We start from the raw sequence: 16,569 nt of genomic DNA, 5'->3' as shown, positions 1-16,569 counted from the left end.
CTACAACCTATCCTTAATCAGGATGCCACATGCCAGAAGGCTCTAGGTGACAGGCCTGTTCTCTCCTACAGACAACCTCCCAACCTTATGAGGATTCTCACCAAACAGCCACAGTCTATACGACAGGAACACCAGTCCTGTGACTTTTCCTTGCAACAAAGCCCGCTGCCAGCTTTGTCCACATATCTATTCTGGAGATACCATCACTGGATCTAACCAGGTTAGTCACCGAATCATGGACACATTCCCATGTTCCTCAACTAACATCATATATGCCATCATGTGCCAACAATTCCCAGGTGCTTTGTATATTGGACAGACTTCAAACTCTCTTAGACAAAGAGTTAATGGACAAAAAACAGATATAAAAACACTCCTGATCCACAAACCAGTCAGCTTATATTTTAATGGAGTGGGCCATTCTGTTAACGACTTAAGAAGAAGAATTTTCACACTACTTTGGAAAGAGAGGCTGCTGAACTCTTTCATATTTGAACCGGGATGCAAATTTTCTGGGACAGTATGGGGGCTCTTTTGCATACTTGGCTTAATCTAATTCTTGACTTCCCAACCCCTCTACTCTCTGATTTGCTCACCTTGATAATTTTTTTTTCTCATTTGTCAACCTTGATTACTATTTTTGGTTCTCCGTGCCTTAGATATTGAGTCTGTTACGGTATGGCTATGGTCTGAAGAAGTGCGTCTGTCCCACAAAAGCTCACCTAATAAATTATTTTATTAGTCGTAAAAGTGCTACTTCACTGCTTTTTTGTTTTAATGTTTAAGTGTGGAAGAGCCCTAGCATCACAGCAAAATGCAAGGTGAAAAACTGTTTAGCATGTTTATGATATACTGTGAAGAGTTATAAGTTAGAATGTGATCTCTCAATACTTGATCTTCAGTCTCAATGGAAACCTGTACAACACTTTCAAAAGACAAGCCCAGGAACTTAAATTATTCTGCTAGACATCAAAAATCATGGACTGAACAGACACCAGATTTATGGTTCATTACAATAATCTCTTCAGAGGTGTTAATGAAACACTCCACATTGAACGGCCTCTTACAATATCTGCTTAAGATATGATACATAATCTGTTCCACCTCACATTTTGTTTTGGAACTGAGAGTTCCTTTCCCAGACCAGAAGAAGAGCTCTGCATAACTCAAAAGTTTGTCTCACACAAGCAAAACTTGGTCCAATTGTTTTAGCAAGGGAGAGTAGCAAGGCCTGAGGAATAACAGCAAATTGTTAGTGTATGAGAGAATTGTTAATAACCCTAAATAAAAAACAGGGAACTGACATACACACAAATGGCCAAATTCAGAAAGCAAACAAACCTTAAGATCAAGCACTTGTGTATCATCTTTTACTCTTTGTACCTTTGTGTACTAATTATAATATCAGAAGGAAAAAAATTCAGACCAACACTTTTTTTCAAATTGAGAGCGATTCAAATTGTACATTTTATAATCAACTTCACAGCACCCATTCCCTCTAATTCAATCTTTTGGAAGTTACTGGGTATCTGAGAAATTGCTATTGAGGATCAATATATTTTTTTGGACAGAGGAACACTCTCTTTGTCCTGTAGAAGGGGAACTAATTAGTCTCAAAGAATCCTTCCAAATAGATATTTGGAATTTAGTCTTTTGAAAGCTGCTGTTTTTCTGTGGCAGTAAGCCTGTTATGAAGAAATGAATCGTTAATCAATAGTGAAGACATCTAGTGGGGTACACACATTCTCCCTGCCCCCAGCAAGAGCTATCCATCCTGCGGAAGTGCCTAAGCAAGATTGATCCGATTCCTCCTTTTGAGTCAGAAGTTTTCATATGCAGAAGCCTGTTTGAAGATCAGGCTTGAATTTGGGCTTTATGGTCAGCAGGGAAGCAGTTATAACAAAAATAATCACTGATGTACTAATAAACTGCTCATAGAGAAGTTTTTCTGATACCTTCAGCTAAACTATTCACATCTGATCTTAGACATGATGGCCCTGAAGTGAAAGACAGGGACTTCAGGTGAAGTCCATGATACCACAATACACAATTCTGCAGGTTTTAAATATCCTCTCATCATCTGAGAGCAGGTCTACACATTTTGGGAAATCAGCGTTGTGCTGATCAATCCCTCAAAGATCCATTTAGTGAGTCTAATAACAACCTGCTAAATTGACCACTCATCACTGTCTTGTTTATTCTAGTAGTTCATGGGAAAGAGAAGTGCAAGGGAAGTTCAAGGGACAGTTTCACCCAGTGTCCCTCTAGCAACTCAAGACCAGCTACAGTAGTTACACAGTTAGGATCTGCCTTCCTTAAGTCAAAATTGCCCCATTGTGTGGCCTACCAAGACACACATTAGATATGGACAAGCCTTACTGCAGCAATGTCAGGTAGATGTTTGAATACTTTACATCTTAATTACTGACCTTTTCAGAAGGTTTTTAGCCATCTGGACAGTTTGCTAGCATTGGTGCAGGCATGCAAAATGACTGGTCTGCTGCATTGCTGAAGAGAGCCGGTAAAATGGCAGACTCTGCTCTGGCATACACATGGAAGGGGTGGAAGGAGCAGATTTGTATCCACAAGGCCTTTAGACTCCCTAGAGGAAGAAGAGAAATCAAGTTAAGCTCCACATTACTATTGTCTAGATTTCCTAGTACAGTTGACTATTTTAACTCTGAAGTCCTGGGGAAGAGAAGAGCAAGCCTACAATTACTGTTGGACAGAAGCAATGCATTGAATTTATCTGAAATATTAGATCTAGCCTCAGGAAGGGGAAGAATGAGCTGTCACCAGAAATTTTCATCCCATATTATTGTAATTGGAGATTTGCTTGTTGTCCTAAAATAGAGAGTTGCCTATTTATGACAATTTTTATGTCCCGTTCTCCATCCACTCAAGATAACACAAATCAATTAATTATCAACTGCATAAACTGGCTGAAAAACAAATTTCTTCATTTTCATGTGTTCAAACTTCCCATGTTTGGTTGAGTCTGGTCAATCTAGGCCAGGAGTCGACAACGTGCGGCTCCAGAGCCAACTGCGGCTCTTTGAGGGGGTCACTTGCAGCTCTGAGAGGTGCCACCACTGACTCTACCTGCGGCTTCCGAGGCCGCCGCCGCCGGCACCACCATCACTTAACAAAAAACTGAATTCAGTTGTACACCACTGAACACACAATTTAGTTTGTTATTTAAGTGGTGGCAGCCAGAGTCACTCAGACATCAGCTGCAGCAGGGCAGGGAGCCCAGAAGGGAAAGCTGGCTGGGCAGGAAGCAGCCCCAAGTGGGCAGAAGTCTAAGCAAGTGTGAAAGCTGCAGGGAGGGGTGGCTGAGCTTTCCCCTGCCAGAGCCATGCAGCCGCACCAAGGAGGAGGAAAATGTGGCAGCGGCAGCAAGCAGTGGCCATGGCAGAACCATGTGCTGAGATCAGTTAAGCCAGAGGAGAAGGTTCAGAAGAGTTAATCCTGGTGATGGAGGGTGTGTTTGCGGCATGAGGGAGTGCGGTAGAGCCTGGGAATAGGGAGTGGATATGGGGGCTGAGACAGATACAGCCTGGAGATGGGGGTAACAAATTTCTAACTGGCACAAATCATTGTGCACTGTTCTTAAAATACAGGGATAAAAAGTATGGTTTGATGTTATTTATTAAGGACCGTGCATTTACATGCATTGAGGTTCAAAGGATAGATTTTATAACCGGATTTGAAAAAATGGCTCTTCTCGTGATTTCAGTTGCAGACCTCTAGTCTAGGCCAATATAACTTTTTCCCCCAACAATGCAGCAAATTTTTGCTACAGACTGGGTCTCCCTTGTTTGGCACCCTTGGGACCAGAATCGTCCCAGGCCCGAGACCTGCACTGCCAGAGCTGCCTGTACACCCACCCACCAGCCCCCCGAGCCCCATGCTGCCGGGACCAGCCAGCCACCCACCCCTGCAACAGGCCAGCCAGCCAGCCACCCAAGCCCCACACTGCCAGGGCCAGCCGCCCAACAGTAGTTCCCAGCTGCTGCCCCCTTTGCAGTTCTGGCCCCTATCAGACAACTCCTGCTGGACCCTGTAGGGCTGCTCTGGTCCCAGCTCCTCTGCTGCTCCCTGATGCCAGCAGTGGCTGCCTGGCCATGGCAGACTGCTGCATCCTAGCTAAGGCAGCAGCAGCAGCTTCCCTATGGCTGCCAGGCCATTGCTCCCAGTCACATCTCCCAGATCCCACCTCTGGCCACCAAGTTCTCTAGTCTAGCAACTGCCAAAGTCCTGCCAGGACCACAGATGTTACCAGACCACTGTACCAAGTACTGGATTTCAAAGGTACAATCTGTATTTTTGAATTTTGGGCAACTTTTCCAATTTGAAAATATTTTGAAGGATTATTAAAAGGCTACCCAAAAAAGCTGAAATACTAAAGAGATCAGGGTGCAGTGTTCAATGAGAATAAATTCCTTTATGCAGCTTTGCAAAAGGGAGTTTAACTCTGAAAATTATTTGCAAATAAATTAAAAAAAAAAAAAAAAAAAAAAATCAATCATTCTAAACCTGTGCATGTGTTGTTCTCTGTTAAGATTTCAGCAGAGCTCTGGGATTGCTGCATGTTCTCCTGGCCCCAACCTGACACACACAGTGGTTGCTGTTGGGAAAACTTATATAAAAGGTAGTAAATTCCTGAATGAAGTACACAGAAAAATTTCCCAGTGCCTTAACATTAGACTGTCAGAAGTGTAAAGAGTCATAGATTTGCCTTTGATACAACATTAGTCCACACATATATTTTCTATACAAGCTCATTAAGTGTCAGAATGCATGCTGTAAAAGATGACTGACAGCTGGACTTTTCTGTATTCTATTGTCTGTCTAGATCAGTGGTTTGTAATCCTTGGCACGCAAGCTGATTTTCAGCAGCATGCAGCACTTCAGCCACTCTCCATGCAGTGCCCCAAGGCAGGGGCCAAAGCCCCAACTGCATGCTTCCAACACAGCATAGGGCTGCGAGAGCCAGAGACCCCACTGTGGAGCCAATTTTATCAGCAACTTATGGAAGTTAGTCTATCAAGGCAGACATATAGTCTGCTGCATAAAAATTAAACCCTCCTATAACAAAACTAAACCTATAGTTCTGCAATAACTCTGCATTATAAAAATCAGAGCTTCCTAAAAATTGGCATCCATGGAACCATCTTGCTAACACCAAAGATTAATTTAATAACTAAGGCAACATACCTTGTCCCTCACCTCTTTTCAAACAAATTAAGGCCAGTGTTTTTAAAACAATTTGGCATTTGGAAAATCGAGTTTGTTTAAAGAGCACATATTTTAACAAAAATCAAAAACTGTCAGCAACTAAATAAGCATTTTAGCAATTTAATTACCATGTGAAATTTTTAACTCCGAAGTTCAATTGTGGCATTGTTTTCCAAGTGGTAGGATAAATGGCAGAGAATTAGGCACAAAACTAAACTAAAATGGTTTAGGAACATTATTGGGAATAGTCTTTGTGTAAAGTGGGAGATGTTATATGTTACAACATAGAAATAAGTGCATGAAGCATTATGTTACAGAACAATAAGGCAGTGGTTCCCAAACTTTTTGGCATCATGTCCCCTTTTTAATTTTTGAGAACCCCTCACCACCCCCCATTTTCTTTACCATCATCCAATCCCCCCTTTAACAAAAAAAATTAATTCATAAATTGAAATAAACACAAAAGCTTGATATAAAAATGTTATCTAAAATTAAAAATTACCACAAATAATTTTTCTTGGCCCCTTGTGGTTGCCTGGTACAGCGCCAGCTAACCAGCTGCCTGAGCCCCATGCCAGAATCCAAAGCTGCCCATGCCAGCCACCCACCTGAGACCTACACTGCCAGAACTGCCTGTGCATCCACCCGCTAACCTCCTGAGACCCATGCTGCCAGGACCAGCCACCCACCCATCAGCCACCCACCACAGCAACAGGCCAGCCACCCACCCACCCAAGCCCCATGCTGCCAGGGCCAGCCACCCACCATCCTCGTAAGGTTGGAAGGCTGTCTGCAGGAGAGAAGAGGCCTGTCACTTAGGGCCTTCTGGAGTGTGGCATCCTGATTAAGGATAGGTTGTAGGTCTTTAATAATGCGTTGCAGTGGTTTGAGTTGGGGGCTGTAGGTAATGACCAGTGGTGTTCTGTTCTTGGCTTTTTTGGGCCTATCTTGGAGTAGCTGGTCTCTGGATATCCATCTGGCCCTGACGATTTGCTTTTTCATTTCTCCTGGTGGGTAATACAGGTTTACGAATATTTGGTAAAGATCTTGTTTTTGGTCTCTGTCAGTAGAATCAGAGCAAATGCGATTGTACCTAAGGGCTTGACTGTAAACAGGCCTGTTCTCTCCTACAGACAACCTCCCAACCTTATGAGGATTCTCACCAACAGCCACTGTTTATACCGCAGCAACACCAGTCCTGGGACTTTTTCTTGCAACAAAGCCCGCTGCCAGCTTTGTCCACGTATCTATTCTGGAGATACCATTACTGGATCTAACCAGGTTAGTCACAGAATCACGGGCATTTTCTCATGTTCCTCAACTAACATCATGTATGCCATCATCTGCCAACAATGCCCAGATGCTTTGTATATTGGACAGACTTCAAACTCTCTTAGACAAAGAGTTAATGGGCACAAAACAGATGTAAAAACACTCCTGAGCCACAAACCAGTCAGCTTACATTTAATGGAGTGGGCCATTCCTGTTAATGACTTAAGAGTTTGTGTCTTACTGAAGAACTTTCACATTACTTTGGAAAGAGGCTGCTGAACTCTTTTATATTCAAATTTGACACATTAACACGTGGTTTGAATCAGGGTGTGAATTTTCGGCGACATTATAAGGGCTCATATTTTGCTTAATCTAATTCTTGACTCCCCCCGCCACCCGCCCCTCTACTCTCTGATTTGCTCACCTTGATAATTTTTTTTTCTGATTTATCAACCTCAGTTACTATTTTTGGTTCTCTATGCCTTAAATATTGAGTCTGTTCTGGTATGACTGTGGTCTGAAGAAGTGGGTCTGTCCCACAAAATGCTAACCTATTAAAGACTAACAAATAATTTAAAGTGCTACTTTACCGTTTTTTTGTTTCAATAGTATATAGACTAGCACGACTTTCTCTCTGTTACTTTATATAACAAGTTTAGTTTTCTATGCAATGTAACAGAAACTGAAAGCTGGTAGAAGGAGCATGAGAAAGCAAAACTCACTGCACTAAACATTCTTTTTTCATTTACTTAGAAAATCCACACATTGCCAGGATATGTCAGTAATCATACTGTCAATGTTTAAACACCCAGTTTAAGGTAAGCATTTAAATCATGCAAGTCAGAAGCCGCATAAAAGGTATAGAATTTCCTCAAAAAACCAGGAATAAAGAACGCTTTAAAAGTCGAACTATTAGGCTACATCTAGACTAGAACGATCAGTTGCCAGAAGTAACTATCTTCTGACAAATCTGTCAGCAGATTGTGGTCAGACTGCAAAGCAGATCACAAGAGTGAGCCGCTCTGTTGACAGACAGCAGGTGGACTGCACCAGTAGTGCTCTCGGCAAAACAGTCAACCAGAAGCACAGACTGGCTGCCCTGTTTCCCAGAAGCCATCTGTCAACAAAAGGTCGCCCTGGAATGCCCAGACTGGCTTTCTAGCGACAGATCTCCGTAGAGAAAGGTGTTCTGCGTCATGGGGAAGCAGCAGAATGCTGTCGACAAAAGTGTACATTCTGTCAATTTACTGTCAACAGAATGCCTTAAGAACGTGGACAATATGCAGGTTTTGTTGACAAAAGGCCAGTTTTGTAGACAAAACTTCCTACTGTGGACATAACCTTAGTGACATCAAAAAGTATCACTGGCCCTCAGATACATAGAAGTCAAAAGGTTAAACTTTGGCACCCCGCCTCAGAAAGGTTGCTGACCTGTGACATAGATAATTCACAAACATAACAGGAAAAAAAACCAGACACTGGTTACAAGTACTAAGTAAGTACAGGTACAGCAGAGAGGAACTGCAATTGATAAAGGAAACAAAAGTATTGGTGAAAAGGGACCCAATAGGATTAACAACCAGAACACTTGGCTCCTTATCTATATCAGTAAAACCCCAAATCCTGTTAACGCTTATAGGTATGACACACAAAGATGATGAGATTATAAATCATGGTGCAGAAAGGGCAGAAGTATCAAATATTTCTGTTCTGTATTCTGCAAATAGGATGATGTATTCATATGTTACCAATTTTACTAAATGCTTTTTATTCCATTATTGACGATAAACCTTTTTAAAATCTGCAGACAGGTTACAAGGCTGTGTATTAACTGAATTAGCTTATGCAGTCAAGTGAACCAGTGGGGTGTAGAGCTGCCAGTAGAAAGGGACAGCAGGCTGTAGAGAGGTACAGGGAGATCTTCCTTCATCTGGCAAATTCTCTGACTCAAGACTGGTCAGGTCCCAAGGGTACAGAACAAGGGATGTGCAACCTGTAGTTATGAATTTAAAAATAACTGTATAATTAAAGCTAATTAACATGGGTTTAGTCAAACAAATCAGAGACTTTTTATATATAAATTGGGTTACTGAAACTTACAAATTTGGTTGCTAGAAGAATTATGTTGACATACATACTTAGGCTTTTGTAAAGAATTTAACTTGATCCTACATTGCAGTCCAAGGGCACCACACAGCCCATGTTAAATCAATTAAAGACTAGTTAATGGATCACAAAAAACTAAATGGGAAGTTATCCTCTTACAGAAGTGTTTCTAAGGGACCTTGCAGAATGTATTCCCAGCCCAGTTCTATTCAACAGCTCTGTCAATCATCTGGAACAAAATATAAAAATGAAAATAGGTGGAGTAAGTAAATAAAGAGGGGGGCAGGTCAGTTACAGAGTTCTTCGTGTATGTGTGATGGGGTGTACCAACTCCACACCGAGCGGTGGGTTGAGAGCCACGCCTATTGGCTGGAAAAGGCCATGCCCCTAAAGCCCTGCTGGGCATGCTCCAACCGTAGGCCAGGTATAAAGGCTGAAGACGACGCAATGGGGGCTGACCATCATGGGGGAAGAAGCTCCCGCAGAAGCCCAGGAAGCACGGCCATCCGAGGAACAGCCAAGGCAACTGACTGGGTGGCAGCAACAGCAGCAACTGCAACTGCTGCCACAGCTGCCCAAGGGGCGGCAGCAACACTGCTGGCAGCTCCCACCGGAGCAGCAGCCCACAGAAGGTGCAGCTGGACGGGGTGAGACCTGAGCAGAGGCAACGGACCACACCAAGAATGCAGTAGGAAGCAGCCCAGGGCAGAGGAACCGAGAAGGTAATACGGTAGGCTCAGCATGTTGCTGAGCTGGTGGCTGGAGCCACATACCCACCACCAACAGGGCCCTGGGCTAGAGCTTGGTGGAGTGGGAGGTCCCAAGCTCTCCTTCCCCCACCCCCCCCCCCCATGAGCCTGAGGCAGGGGGAAACTTAGGCCGCAGAGGCCTGCAAACTGGGAATAGGCTGCAGGGGCCTCATTGTGCCCTGGATCCCTGGGGGTGATTCGGGGACCCCCAGGAGGAAGACAGGGCAGGAGACCTTGCCACAGAATGCGTGACATGCTCAGATAGCATATGACCAGGATTTATATAACAATTGGCCCACTGGTTGGGTCATTAGCTTGCCTGCTTAGCCACATATTGACCTGGATTGTTTAGTAAGGCATATTCATTTGAGCAATATGCATATTAATACAGCCCGATGCAAGGTCATATATGTATGAATAAAAAAGTTCAGGCCTCTCCTACATAGTGAGTGATTGTATTCTGGAAGAAAAGCAACTCAAATAATGTCTGGTAAAGATGCGTTAAAGTCTGCAGTTGACCCCTTGTATTTCTGTTCTCATGAACAGTAAGGTAGGTTGGCAGGAGAAACTCTCCTGTTGACCTCCCTCACTTAGGGCAGACCTTACAGTTGACTGGAGATATACTAATTCTAGCTATAAAATTGGCGCAGTTGGAACTGTGCACCTGCAGTTGACCGTAAAGTCTAGTGTAGACCAAGCCTTAGGTGTTGGATATTTCAGCCATCACATTTTAATGATTTTTAGATGAATTCTAAAAATGGGCTTTCAAGGAATAAACTTTGGTTTTGGCTTCACTGAATATTATTAAACATTTCACTTAGATTTTACTGCTGTCACATGTAAGTTGAAAAGCAAAACAATTCTGATCATGGTGTACTACTGCTGCTTATCGGCAAAGATGGAAGAAAGCAACATAATAGTTCTAAATAATGAGCTAGTTTATCTACATAAGAAAATTCCAAAGATGGGACTATTACTGGCAGAAAATGACATGTATAGAAATTCTCTTCCAAGCTGGGTTCTCTGGACATCCATCAGTTAATTTACCCCAATTCTGAATCAAGCCTGCAAATAATAGTGGTTACACCAGCATGTAGTGACAGTGTGCACATACCCCATTTCCAAAGAAATGAATTGGGGTAAAAAGCCTCTGCACTGAAGTCCAGTACCGCTCTGGGAACAGCAGAAATTATCAATCACCTTTCTATACTCCAGTAAGAAAACATCTCACTTGGAAGTCATGCTCCAAACAGCACTGGGCACCATTTGTGTGTCATTTTCCTAGTGAGCATATTCATCTGATAGCCTGAATAATAACTCGTTTGTTCACTATGTCTCAGATTTGCCTGGATTTCTGAGAAGGGAAATGCTTTCAGTGCTCAAAGGTTCTCTTAGATGATCCACATTCCATTATCTGAGTGCCTCAGTCTTTAATATACTTAGAATCATAAAACCTCTGTAATATGTGGATGACTGTACCAACCTAACCCTGTTTTACAGATGGGGAACTGAGGCACCGAGTAAATTTCCTCACAGTACCACAGGAAGTAAAATAACCTCAGTTTTGTTTTTTTAAAGTTTACTTGGCTTAAACTTTAAACTTAAGCCACAGATTGTTGTTATGCCTTTCTCCACTAGATTAAATAGTCCTTTAATAACTAGCATTTTCTCCATGAAAGTACTTACACATTAAATCACATCACCTCTCAAATTCCTTTTTGATAAGCCAAACTGATTTCGTTCTTTAAGCGTCTCTAACTGTCAGGCATTTTCTCCAAAACGTCAAACCGAGTCATTCTTTACTACACTCTCCAATTTTTCAACATCTTTTTAAATGTCACAGCAATGTAAGTGTTACTCTAATATCAGCCTAACCGAGGAATCGGCAGCCTGTGGCTCTGGAGCCGCATGTGACTCCTTAAGGAGTAACTTGTGGTCCCAAGCCCTGCCGCCACTGACTCCACTTGTGGCTCTGGAGGCTGCCACTGCTTAAACAAAACCCACTGTTAAACCTGAAGTTAGATTTTTTTTAAATTAAGCAACAGCAGCCTCCAGAGAAGCAAGTGAAGTCAAACGCAGCAGGGAGCACCAGAAAAGGAAGACAGAAGGGCAAGGAGCCCTGGAAGAGGAAGAACACAGGGGAACTCTAAGGCTGCAGGTGAGCTGGTATGAGGGGTGCCTGAGCCTGTCCTGCCGGAGCTGCACTAAGGAGGCAGTGGCAGGTAGGAGCAGCTGGGGGAGGAGGCAGTGGTGGAGGAGCAGCAGCATGCCGAGTGCCTCATCTCAGGCTCATAAATCTTAGGAATGGGGGAAGGGTGGTTTGGAGCTGATAAGGGTTAAGCCTGGAGATGAAGGGCAGGTTTGTGGAGGGTGGGGGGTAAAGCTTGGGGATAGGAGGGTGGATTTGGGGGCTGTGGTAGGTAAAGCTGGAAGATGGGCAGTATGGCAAGCAAGAGCATTCATGGTGCTAAAGAGGCTTCTTTGGATTAGCATATGTAACTGTGAATTTGTTCTTCAGAAAAATCATATTACACATAAAAATATGCAGTGATTTACAAGCATCACAAGATATTGAGGATAAATATTTCATTTTAAGGTGAAGATAGGAAGTCTGATATGCTTAACCATCCTTACATCATCACATTACCACCATAATTTTGGGGACAGTTATTCTAACTTGGCCTGAACATTACAAAACAATACATATTTCCCTTGCAGCCTCTATTAAGAAATGTTTGTCAATACAGCAGCAGCCCTACAGCATCTCTCTAAGGCTAGATTCTAACCTTTGGAACAGCACCCACCTCTGTGCATTGGGAACCTAACTCAAGTTAACCTCAACCAAGATTACTATAGGTTGCAATAAAATAATAATTACTGTGTCCTTTAAAAATTCTTTCCCCTACCATTGATATCCAAGATGGTTCTAGGTAAAACCTATAGAAAAAGCTCCTTGTTACCTTGCTGAGTGCTAGTGCCATTGGAAAACATTGGATAAGAATGTGGAAATGCCAAAAAAGTACAAGAACATTGAGCATCACTACAACTCATATGCATTAACATTCACTGATGCATCTCTGTCATTGGACAGTAACTAAAGAACTCCACCATTTCAAAAGCCTAATTTACTCTTGAGGAAAACATAGAGGTGTCAGAGTTCTGACCTCTGACAAGGGCAGTAGAGAAGAAACTGGGGATGGGGGGGGACAGCTGATGGTGGATAATGATTCGCAGGTGCATGAGATGCATACCCTGCATGCGCACTGCAACAGGGCACTGCTGCTAAAAGCTTCCAACTATAAGCACAGAGGTGCTGTGGAACACCCGTAGGGACACACCTCAAAGAAGAATGTATTACTTTCCCACGGCAGTAAAGGCTAATATTTTCCACTGAAATTTCAACAAAACTATCCAACTGCATATTTCTAAGTAATTATTATAAAAGGTTCTCAAATATATTTCAGTGTAATTGGACAGAATAGCCAAAGCTTCCCACAAGTTAGCACCAATATGCACAATATACTAAACTTTTTCAGATCCAACATTCTATCATCCAGTACTCTCAAATACAGTAAGGTCTCAGAGTATGCGAGGGTTCCGTTGCCACGCACCCTTGCATAAACCCGTATTTTGTGCAAGTTGGGGTCTGGCTTTTTCCCCAGCAGAACACATGTTCTGCAGCCTGGGAAGCAGCAGAAAGGCAAGTCCTGGTGTAACCAACCAGGCTCGGGTTCCCCAGAAATGAGGCTGCACCCAGAAGGCAAGTGCTATATTTGGTTTATTGAAAGCGCATGACACCTGCGACGGAAGCCCCGGAGACACTGCAGTCACCAGTGGGGGAAAACCCAACGCGTCAGAGCTTTGCTCTGGGAGAGGCTCTGTAACAGGCCTCCTAATGCTAGCTGAAAGCTCAACTCATTAACATAAGATTGCCTAAAATTGCCTATGCATTCCTTATCACTATCTCTGGTGGCCTACTGCCAGCGTAGCCTTGAAGTGTTGGCAAGCATGCTTTGTTTTGCAGGTCTTGTCACAGGATTCCTCTGAGGGTTCACAGAGGGGTCAGACTGCTCTCATGAGACCGTTACAAAATCTTCTCACACCCTACACCTGGGCTGGGGGTGGTTGCTGGGGAGGGTTAAGCCTAGCAGTGGGTTGGGGCTGTGGGAGGTGGGTGGGGGTTAAGCCTGGGGTGGGTAAGGGCTGCAGGTGGGTAAGGGGTAGAGTTGAGCACAGGTGGTGAGCTGGGCTGTGAGGAGTTGAGCCAGAACCAGAGCTGTGCCCGGGTGATGAGCCAGCGGGTGGGGGGTTGCACCGGAGCTTCGCGGGTGGGCAGCTCATGAGCTGGCGGGGGGGGGGGGGGGGGTATTGCACTGGAGCTGCATGGGAAGGGCAAGCGGGCGGGCAGCTCTTGAGCCGGGGGGTGGGTCTCATCAGAGCCATACGGAGTGGGGGGGGCAGGCAGCTTGTGAGCCAGCAGGGGGGTTGCACCGGACGCGGGGGACAGGAGCGGCTTGGGGCAGAGCCGCTTGCAGGTGGTTTAAACCGGGCGGGGGGGGAGGGGGTCAGGGTCAGACACATAAGAGCGAGGTCACCTACTGAGACATTACTGTAACCACCATTTTAACCATAAATAAATTTTAGTTACACTTTCCCTAAGTACAGTACAGTGAAAGTAAATACAAATAAATACAGCAAATACAGTATAAGTTTACAGTATACAGTACCACTGTTGTTAAAGTAGCCTGCAGACATTTTTGTATCTTGTTTTTCTCTAGTGTTATGCATTGCTTAATAAGCTTCTCTATTATCCAGAATATATGAATATCCATCAACCTTTGGGTCTCAGGGCTGCCGCATATGAAAGAGTTTATTGTAACAACATTTTAGTAAACAAGCATGCAGGTAAATCATACTTAACATTCCAGTTTGAAATTAAGAATATGAAAGGGGAAAAATACCTTCACATAGCTCTCTACAAATTTGACAGTTTGAGGTAGGCAGTACTGTGGTAATATTGGAAACACAACCAGTTCAGTTACAGTTTATGAAATAAACATATACCTAGCAATTCCAGAAGACCAACCATTCACACCAATTCTATAAATTAAGTCAACCACTAAATTGCAAGACCAAAACCTGTAAAACTTAACAAATATTTTTCAAACTTTGAAAAAGATTTAATTATTTAGTATTTGCTCATGCAGATAACAACAACAACAACAAGTGCTAAGAGGTAATTAGTTCCCACTTTACAATTACTACTACTGCTGCTATCTTATTTCTGTTCAGAGCCAGAGGAATTGTTTTTCATACTCAAGGCAGAGAACGCTATCATATCTAAACATTCAAATTAAATTATTATAGGTTCAAGTTTCATGGTATGAAGAGAGCCCCTATATTAACCAGGGACTGAGATTTTAACGAAATAAAGTGTCATTTTACAACTACATGTACATGCAACTTCCAGTCTATGACAAAGCCCCAAGATTCTTATGCACTTAATTTACAAAGTTAAACCTAACGTGTATGAAACATGCTGGATTTAATTCCCAATTCACCTAATCTTTTCTAACCACAGAGAAAAAATGAGAAAAATTGTATTATTGTCTAAAGAATATAAATACTTTGTTCCACAGAACCCACACTCGATCCTCAGTCCCCAGCAGCTGATGAAAGCAAGTTATATCCACCAACCAAGCGTACAGAGTTTCGCACCTCGACAATCCCAAGTAATGAGTTTCTTAGCGAACTCAGTGAACAGTAACCTTACACACAGAACTAATGAACCTCATGATGAAACTAAAAACTTTCCACAGAGCACAGGAAGCTTTTTCCTCCGTACTATTACGCCCTTCAATTAACCTGATTTACCAATTGTCTAACCGAACCAAATCCAGTTAGCTGTCATGCTGCTTTTAGATCCCAATATGAGATGTTTCACTGTCTAGATTCGTAGAGTTATTTTCCTATGTATCATCATGGCTAATCTCATCATCTTTTGACATTTGTCATTGCTATTGCACTGTAAGTCATAACCTCCACTGCTTTTCTTCCCAATAGGCTCTATTTTACTTCTCACTTTATCGAGCATGGCCTCGGGGGGGGGGGGGGGGGGGGAAGGAAGGGATGCAATAAAGCCATACATCCTTACTTATTACTTAATTGCATGATTGTGTGATCCTGTCCAAGAAATAAATGGTGTTTGGACAACCATGTGCAGTATTTCCCTAAGTTCCATTAGTTAACATTAGTTTCCTTTAGCTGTGTATTTACCCCTCCTCCTTATGAGGGGCAAACAAAAAATGTTTTAAGGTTAGCACCAGACCCTGCACCAAATTCACAGCACATGAAATGAAAAGGCATATAGACAGATATCTGGTGTTGTCATACCGCAAACACTTTGTCGTTTCTGAACAAGAGACTGCAGGACAATGTGAAGTCCCAAGGTTATAAGGGGGGAAAGGAGGCATGGGAAGAGTGCAGTTAGTACTATATGTTTACAGAACAGCACTATGAATTTTCAATGCTGCATAGCATGGGAACACCTTCACAGCTTAGTTTCGATGTTCTGCATGTGAAAAAAATCCAACAACAAGGCTGGCAAGGGCAGCATCCATGATTAAAGGTCCAGTCCCTCACAAACATGACCAGTTTCAACATCAGCAAGGATTAGTGCTTAACAGCCACTAGCTACAGGTAGCTTTAGTGACAATTAAATATTTTTAAAAGAAAGGTTGCATACAACAAGACCACCCCCCCACTGACCAAAGCAAACATTGATAAAGTTAACAGATTGAATGTTTCCAATCATACATTCCTGAACAAGCTTCAAAGAGTGAAAACAAAAAGGACTTGTCAACTCCAGCCACTGAAAAAAAAAGCATTCCTGCAGCACTTTCAAGACAAACAAGATAATCAGGCGATGAGCTTTCATGGGACAGACCCACTAAAATTTAACAGGCTATAGGATCCACTCTACCCACATTTTGTTGGTAGCATGTGTCCTCATCAAGAGCTCTTGCACCAACTAACATGGGGCATGGCATGGCACTGTCAACTGAGTGTGGCACAGTGACAGTCACAGGGGACTCACAGATGGAGCCCCCACCTACCCGAGGGTGACATCCAAGACTGACCCAGCATTGTCTCAATTTCAGAGGGAACCTACCAATACCAACAGAACAACACTATTTCTTGG

The 16,569-nt window shown here is 43.1% G+C and overlaps 1 protein-coding gene across 1 annotated transcript in view; it reads right to left on the bottom strand.

Annotated features, from left to right (window-relative positions):
* The window catches only part of GALNT1 (polypeptide N-acetylgalactosaminyltransferase 1), a 142,637-nt gene that overhangs the window by 104,242 nt on the left and 21,826 nt on the right, over positions 1–16,569 (bottom strand). The window contains exon 2 of the mRNA XM_074988007.1: positions 2,430–2,602. The gene's annotated coding sequence lies outside the window, so the exon portion shown is untranslated. The remainder of the gene's footprint in view (positions 1–2,429; positions 2,603–16,569) is intronic.

The sequence above is a fragment of the Carettochelys insculpta genome, chromosome 2, assembly GCF_033958435.1.
Source record: "Carettochelys insculpta isolate YL-2023 chromosome 2, ASM3395843v1, whole genome shotgun sequence".
Classification (NCBI taxonomy): Eukaryota; Metazoa; Chordata; order Testudines; family Carettochelyidae; genus Carettochelys; species Carettochelys insculpta.
This window is presented reverse-complemented; position numbering and strand designations above follow the sequence as displayed.